Source organism: Arachis hypogaea, chromosome 16 (genome assembly GCF_003086295.3).
Source record: "Arachis hypogaea cultivar Tifrunner chromosome 16, arahy.Tifrunner.gnm2.J5K5, whole genome shotgun sequence".
Classification (NCBI taxonomy): Eukaryota; Viridiplantae; Streptophyta; class Magnoliopsida; order Fabales; family Fabaceae; genus Arachis; species Arachis hypogaea.
In genome coordinates, this window is record NC_092051.1 from 31677794 (window position 1) to 31684980 (window position 7187).

At 40.2% G+C, this 7187-nt stretch overlaps 1 non-coding gene across 1 annotated transcript; it reads left to right on the plus strand.

Annotated features, from left to right (window-relative positions):
- Window positions 1-759: 759 nt before the first annotated feature.
- On the plus strand, window positions 760-866 carry LOC112760498 (small nucleolar RNA R71). Its single transcript, XR_003180935.1, has one exon. It is a non-coding gene; the product is annotated as a small nucleolar RNA R71 (small nucleolar RNA).
- The last annotated feature ends 6321 nt before the right edge of the window (window positions 867-7187 follow it).

Sequence of the window (7187 nt, forward strand, 5' to 3'; positions counted from 1 at the left end):
ACTTGGGAAGCTATCAGTAGGTTTAGGAATCTTCTCAGAGAGGTATCCCACTTGAAACTCCAGCCTCTTGATGGTGTCTCCCTGGTTCTTGATATTGGCTCGTACCTCCTCCTTGAACACCTTGTTATCTTGGATTTCCTTACATATACCTTCAAGTAGAGCCTCAATCCTTGATAGTCTTTCTTCCGATGATGGAGAGTTGAGATTGGAGGGATGAGAAGGGCTATTTTGGCTTTGGTATGGATGTTGAGATGTGTTGTTAGGTGAGTGCGGATATGATCTCTGTGTGGGATGTTGGTGAGCTGCATTGTTGTTGGGGTTGTGGCATCTCTGATCTTGGCCTTGGTCTTGTTGATTTCCCCACCCAAAGCTTGGGTGGTTCCTGCAGCCAGGATTATACGTTTTGGAGTATGGGTCATGGTTCTGCCTAGGTGAATTTCCAATGTAGTTGGCTTGCTAAAGTGGTGAAGTGCAGCTACTTGATTCCTCTCCATCTTCTTGGTGAGGTCAGCCAATTGCTTGGTAATCATCTTGTTTTGAGCTAGCAGTGCATCCATATTGTTCAGCTCCATCGCTCCTCTAGTGTTGCCTCTTTCAGAAGCATAGAAGTAGTCATTCTCAGCTACAGTCTCAATGACATCTATGGCTTCTTCAATGGTCTTCTTCTTGTTCAGAGATCCCCCGGATGAGTAGTCTACTGCCTTCTTTGATTCATAAGAAAGACCTTCATAAAAAATGTGCAACTGCACCCATTCATTGAATATATCTGGCGGGCATCTTCTTGTCAAGTCTTTAAACCTCTCCCATGCTTCATATAGAGTCTCACCATCTTGCTGCCTGAAGGTTTGTACCTCAGCTCTCAACCTGTTGATCCGTTGAGGAGGATAGAATCTTGCCAAGAATTTGTTCACTACATCTTCCCAGGTTGCTAAACTCCCCTTTGGAAAGGATTCCAGCCATTTAGATGCTTTGTCCTTGAGTGAGAAGGGAAACAAAAGTAGTCTACAGGTGTCAGGATGAACACCATTAGACTTCACAGTATCACATATCCTCAGGAAAGTGGTTAGATGTTGATTGGGGTCTTCTTGGACACTTCCTCCGAATGAACAATTGTTCTGAACAAGGGTGATGAGCTGTGGCTTTAGTTCAAAGTTGTTGGTATGTATGGTTGGCTTTTGGATGCTACTTCCACAATTTCCTGGGTTTGGATTGATGTAAGAACCCAGAACTCTTCTCTCTTGTCCAACCTGATGCGCTGGACCTTCTCTGCCATGGTTGTGAGCCTCTTCTTCATGATGGTTCTCCATATTCTCATCCATGTCTAGTTCAAAGTACTCTTCCTCTTCCTCAGCACCAACTACTCTCTTCCCTCTTGCTTCCCTCCTTAATCTAAGGAAGGTCTTCTCAGGTTCAGAATCAAAGGAAGTTGAAGCCCTGCTTCTTCTACCTGTCATACAACCAATAAGGCACAAGCAAAAAGGATAGATGCAGACAGTATTTTCTGCAGAAATGCTGTTAGTGTGAGTGATGCAATATATCAAACAGTTAGTGGGTTAGTGAACTAAAATAGTAAAAAAAATATACAGATAGCACCACAAATGGGTGAGAGGTAAAGGGAAGGAAATAACTGAAACTGAAAGTAAATTACTCAGATGGAATTAAATCAAACAAAAGAAAAGTGCTCAATCTAGTTATCCACCAATTTAATCATTGTTGATACAAAATCAATCCCCGGCAACGGCGCCATAAACTTGATGCACGAAAACTTGTCTCTTAACAAATCTCCCTCGGCAAGTATACCGAATTGTCGTCAAGTAATAACTCACAAAAGAGTGAGGTCGAATCCCACAGGGATTGATTGGTCAAGCAACTTTAATTGGAGGAATGTTCTATTTGAGCTAAGCAGAATTTGGTTTGAGAGTTGCAGGAAATTAAATGGCGGAAAGTAAATAGCAGAAAATGTAAATGCTGGAAATAAAGAGCTGAAAATAAATGACGGAAAGTAAATTACAGAATCTTAAATGGGGAAAGGGAGTTCAGCATGAAAGTAAATGGCAGAAACTAAAGAGAATGGGTAAGATCAGAAATGGGGAATTCATTGGGCTTAGGAGATGTTGCATTCTTCGGATCAAGTTCATTTTCATCTCTTCCTCAATCAATGCATTCATTGATATCCTTGGCAATCTTAAGTGATTGAATTCTAATTCCTTGGTAACTCAATCTCTCAAATCTTGATCAATAGCCAATTCCTTGGTCTAATTGCTCATGAGAAGAGATGAAGTGTGGTCACTGATTATACCACATGTATTTCCAAATCAAAATATTGGGAGAATTATATGTTACCATATCTGCCCAAACCCCAATTTGGTCCAACATGAGAAAGCATTTCTAGCATGATCTCTTCATTCCTCTTCCAAGGTTCAGAAGAGATCTAAGTATGAATAGTTTCTTTTCCAAGACAACTATCCAATTGGATGAAGATTGAAAGCTTTCAAGTAAAATCAAGAGAAAAGAAAGAAGAAGAATAATGAAAACTATTATTGATCCATCAAATTACAACAGAGCTCCCTAACCCAATGAAAGGGGTTTAGTTGTTCATGGCTCTGGGAATGGAAAGCAAAGATGGAGAGTACATTTTGAAGTAAAACTAGAAGTTACAGAGAAAGTAAAATTCTACGGAGAGTATTCCTCTCAATCCCCAAAAGCTCCTCTCTAGTTCAAAACTACTCCTATATATACTACTCTTCTGATCTTCTAGTTGGCTCTTCAAGTCTTGGATATGGGCCTTTGGATCTTGAGTTGAAGCAGTTTTGAATCTTCAGTGGGCTCAGCTTTACTTGCAGAGAAAGTGTGAAGTAGGCATGGACTTTGGCTAGGACGTTAGTGGCGTTAACGTTAAGTGAAAATGTGGGTTCGAGAACGTTAGTGACAATCACCTTTTTCACTAACGTTCCTAGCCCAAGATGAGTTACGTTAACTTCAACGTTAGTGGCACTAACATGACCACTAACGTTGCCTCTTGATCCATCGCGAGCGTTATTGGCGTTTACCTTTGCCAATAACGTTGCCCTTAGCCCCTTCTTCCCTACGTTAGAGTCCACGTTAGTGTAGCTAACGTGACTCTTAACGTGGGTATGCCTCAACTTCGAGAGCATTAGTGACACTTACCTTTGTCACTAACGCTCCAAACACCCCTTCTCACGTTAGTGCCCCACGTTAATTATCTTAACGTGGCCACTAACGTGGTGGTAATTGTCTTCTCCAACGTTAGTGACAAAGGTGAGTGTCACTAACGTTGGCTCATCAATTCTTTCCTCCACGTTAGCTTCCACGTTAATGTAATTAACGTGGCAACTAACGTGGCTCATAGTGGCCTGTTCCAACGTTAGTGACAAAGGTGAGTGTCACTAACGTTGGCGATTCCTTGCTCTTCCCACGTTAAAGTTTACGTTAATGTAGTTAACGTGACTCTTAACGTATCCAATTGGGCTTAGTCCAACTTTAGAGACAAAGGTGAGTGTTACTAACGTTGGCATTGTCTTCCCTCTCCACGTTAGAGTTCACGTTAACTGAGTTAACGTGACTTTTAACGTAGCAAATTGCCAATTGGGAGCGTTAGTGGTATTAACTTTTACCACTAATGCTGGAGCTTCCTTTTTCTCTACGTTAACTACCACGTTAATGTAGTTAACATGGCAATTAATGTGGGCCACGATGGTTTCAAAGGCATTATTGGGGATCACTTTTCTCACTAATGTTGCAAGTGTATGCCCATTCCACGTTAGTGGTCACGTTAATTAGATTAACGTGGCTGCTAACGTAGTTCTTCCTTGCTTCTTTTGTCCTGAAATCAAGCAAATACAATGTATCAAAGCTCTAATCCAAGTTATGATATCATGCATCATCTATTTTATCATTCAATTCCTGCATAATTCTCATAAAATGATGTACAAATTCATGATGTTTACTTGAATCAAGATGTAAGTGATTATCTACCCAAAACTTGCTGAATTCCTAAGAAAATACATGAAACTACCCTAAAACAATAAAGAAAAGGTCAGTGAAACTGGCCAAAATGTCCTGACTGGGGGAATGGGCACAAACATATGAGTTTGAGCAATGGGCACAAACATATGATTGTAAATTAAAGCAATGAAAGTTAAAAGTGATTTATATTATTCTAAATAAAAAGCCTTGACTGGGGGAATGATTAATTGGAAGTTCTATCCTTGTTGAAATTCTCTCAAGTGTAGTATAAAGAGGTTGTTATTTTCACTTTGTTAACCCTTACTAAATAAAGGAAAGTCAAGTGATTGAGCTAACTCTTATTCGCAAATCCTAGTCCTCTCCCTTGGGAAGGTCTAGCGTTAGTAAATAGAGAATTAGCCAACAACTTCCAATTTAACTAATCACTTGAGCATTCCAACTCAAGTGTCTCCTTTTAATCAACTCCCATGTCAAGTTGGGAATCTACTCCATTGACATGGATACCATCTTCGTTGTTGGGAGTTTGGAGTAGAAAAGAGACATAATAATGGAAATAAAATTGAAAGCAATTAAATGAAAAGGTATTCCTTGTATTAATAAATTCTAAAAACAATCCAATTGTAACTCTAAACAATAATTAAGAATATGGAATAGTAAGGGAATAAAAAAACAAACTAGAATAATAACTTCAACGGAGGTGATGACTCTTCTCAATATCCAAAGCAAAAGCATAAAACTAATAAACTATGAATGTAAAAGAAAACCTAGAGGAAGAGTGATTTTTCTCTAGATTCCGATCTAAAAACCTAAAACTATGCTAATGAGAATGTGTGTTGAGTCTCTGCATGTTCCCTGGCTCTAGTATATGTTTTTGGGCCGAAAAATGGGTCAAAACTCGGCCCAAAATTGCCCCCAGTGTTTTCTGTTATTTATACAGATCGCGCATGTCACGCGTACGCATCGCTGGTCATCTTCGCGTGTCACGTGAACGCGTCAAGCACGCGCATGCGTTTTTGTGCAAACTCCAATCCACGCGTGCGCGTCAGGTACGCGCACGCGTCGCTGCAAATTTCTCCATATCGCGCGCACGCATGAGCCATGCGTGCACGTCGATGCTCGCTAGTTATCTCCTTAGTTTCTTGTGTTCCTTCCATTTTTGCAAGCTTCCTTTCCATTCTCTGAGCCATTCCTGCCCTATAAAGCCTGAAACACTTAACGCACGAATCACGGCATCAAATGGTATAAAGGGGAATTAAAATATACAAATTAAAGACTTCTAGGAAGCAAGTTTTCAACCATAGAACAAAACTAGGAAGGAATTGTAAAACCATACAAATCATATGAATAAGTGGGCAAAAGATTGATAAAAACCACTCAATTGAGCACAAGATAAATCATAAAATAGTGGTTTATCACTTGTCTATGCAACTGAGAGGCCCCTTGTCTAGTAGAGGAGTGATGAGGGAAATTCCCCCAGAGTTTTGAAGAATTGGAGGAAAAGGAAAAGTCAGAGGTCAAGTTAGGATTGAGTTAGAATTTAAGAGCTTTAAATAACTTAACTTGCTTATGGTTTCCAATTATAGTTTTAAGTTTTAAAATCTGACTATCGGAGTTCTAGGATTGCCTCTGGCTTTTTCAAGACCTTATATATTATGTATGTGGGCACCATTGCCATGCTGAGAACCCCCAGTTCTCATTCCATACAAATGTTGTCTTTTTCAGATGCAGGTCGAGAGGCACCTTGCTAGGCGTCTGGAGTTTCTTTTGATGGCAAAGTCAGGTTAATGTATCTTGAGAGACTGGGGATTGTATATATGTATGTAAATATTTTCTGGCCGACCTTGGCTTCGCAGGTCGAGTTAGGAGCTTGATATCCAGTATCTTTTGACACTCTGTTCCTATTATATATATGTATCCTTACTTTTCTTTGAACACAAGTTTCCGTTTACGTGAGCGTTGCGCTTTTCTTTTTTGCGAATTTTGTATAAACTCTTCAAGGCTCCTCGTTATAAATTTCTTTCAATTATTATTATGTATATATTTTATTTTAGTGGTCGTAATACCTCACCACCTCAAATTTACGACTTAAGCATAAAGTTCTGTGTGGTAGGGTATTACATTATGGTATCAGAGCAGTTCGTTTCTGTAGAGCCTGAGGGACGGACTGACTATGCTTCTGGGCATACTCTGTGTTCTGTGTATATGCTACCTAGGATATCTGACTAATATGTGTAGCATACTTGTTCACGAGCATGCATTTGGGACTCTAAAGCACTAAACTTGAGATATTGAGACTGATCACCTTGATATCAATTGTTTGGTGTGATCAGGGACCAAATGGCATCTCAAGATCCGGGCAAGGTACTCGCAGAGAAAATCTTATGATCAAACCAGTGGGAGGATATCAAGACGGGAACTCTGGTGCTGGTACAAGTAACGCAAGTCAAGATTATAGGTCTATGACCCTTATTGACTTTCTTAAGAGTGGTCCACCTCAGTTTAACAGAAATGTCAACACTTTGGAGACTGATCAGTGGTTCCGAGATGTGGAGAAGATTTTGCACACTCAGCGTGTTCCCGAAGCACAGTCTGTGGAAATAGTAATCCAAATGTTAAACGAAACGCTCAGAACTGGTGGAAGGCGCTATGTCACACCTTGTAGGTGGAATTAACTGATATACATTGGAATAAGTTCAAGACAGAGTTTTACGGAAAATATTTCTCGTAAGCAAATTGCACGCAAAGGAGTTGGAACTAATGCAACTGAAGCAAAAGGATATGTCTGTTGCTGAGCATACCCGAGACATCAACAACTTGTGCCGTTTCTCAAAGACATATTAAGAAAATCCAGCCGATTATAAAGAATGGGCTTGTGCTCAGTACGAGAAGGAACTTAGAAGAGATATCTTCAATTACCTATATCCACAAGGAATAAGGAGTTTCACTGAGTTGGTTAACAAGAGCCAGTTCATAGAAGATTGCTCCATGAATTGGGCGCTGCTACAGGAAGGCTGTGGTAAGACTACTCCAGATGAGTAGCACAGGGCTGGAGTAGGTTTATGTTTTCGATGTGCGGCACTGGGGTATATGTCCAGGGATTGTCCGTGAGGGAGAGCCACAGATGCGGGATGGTTGCAACAGGATCGAGGTAAGTGTAATACTAGACACGTAAATCGGATTTGTTCTGTTTGAAGGTGGAA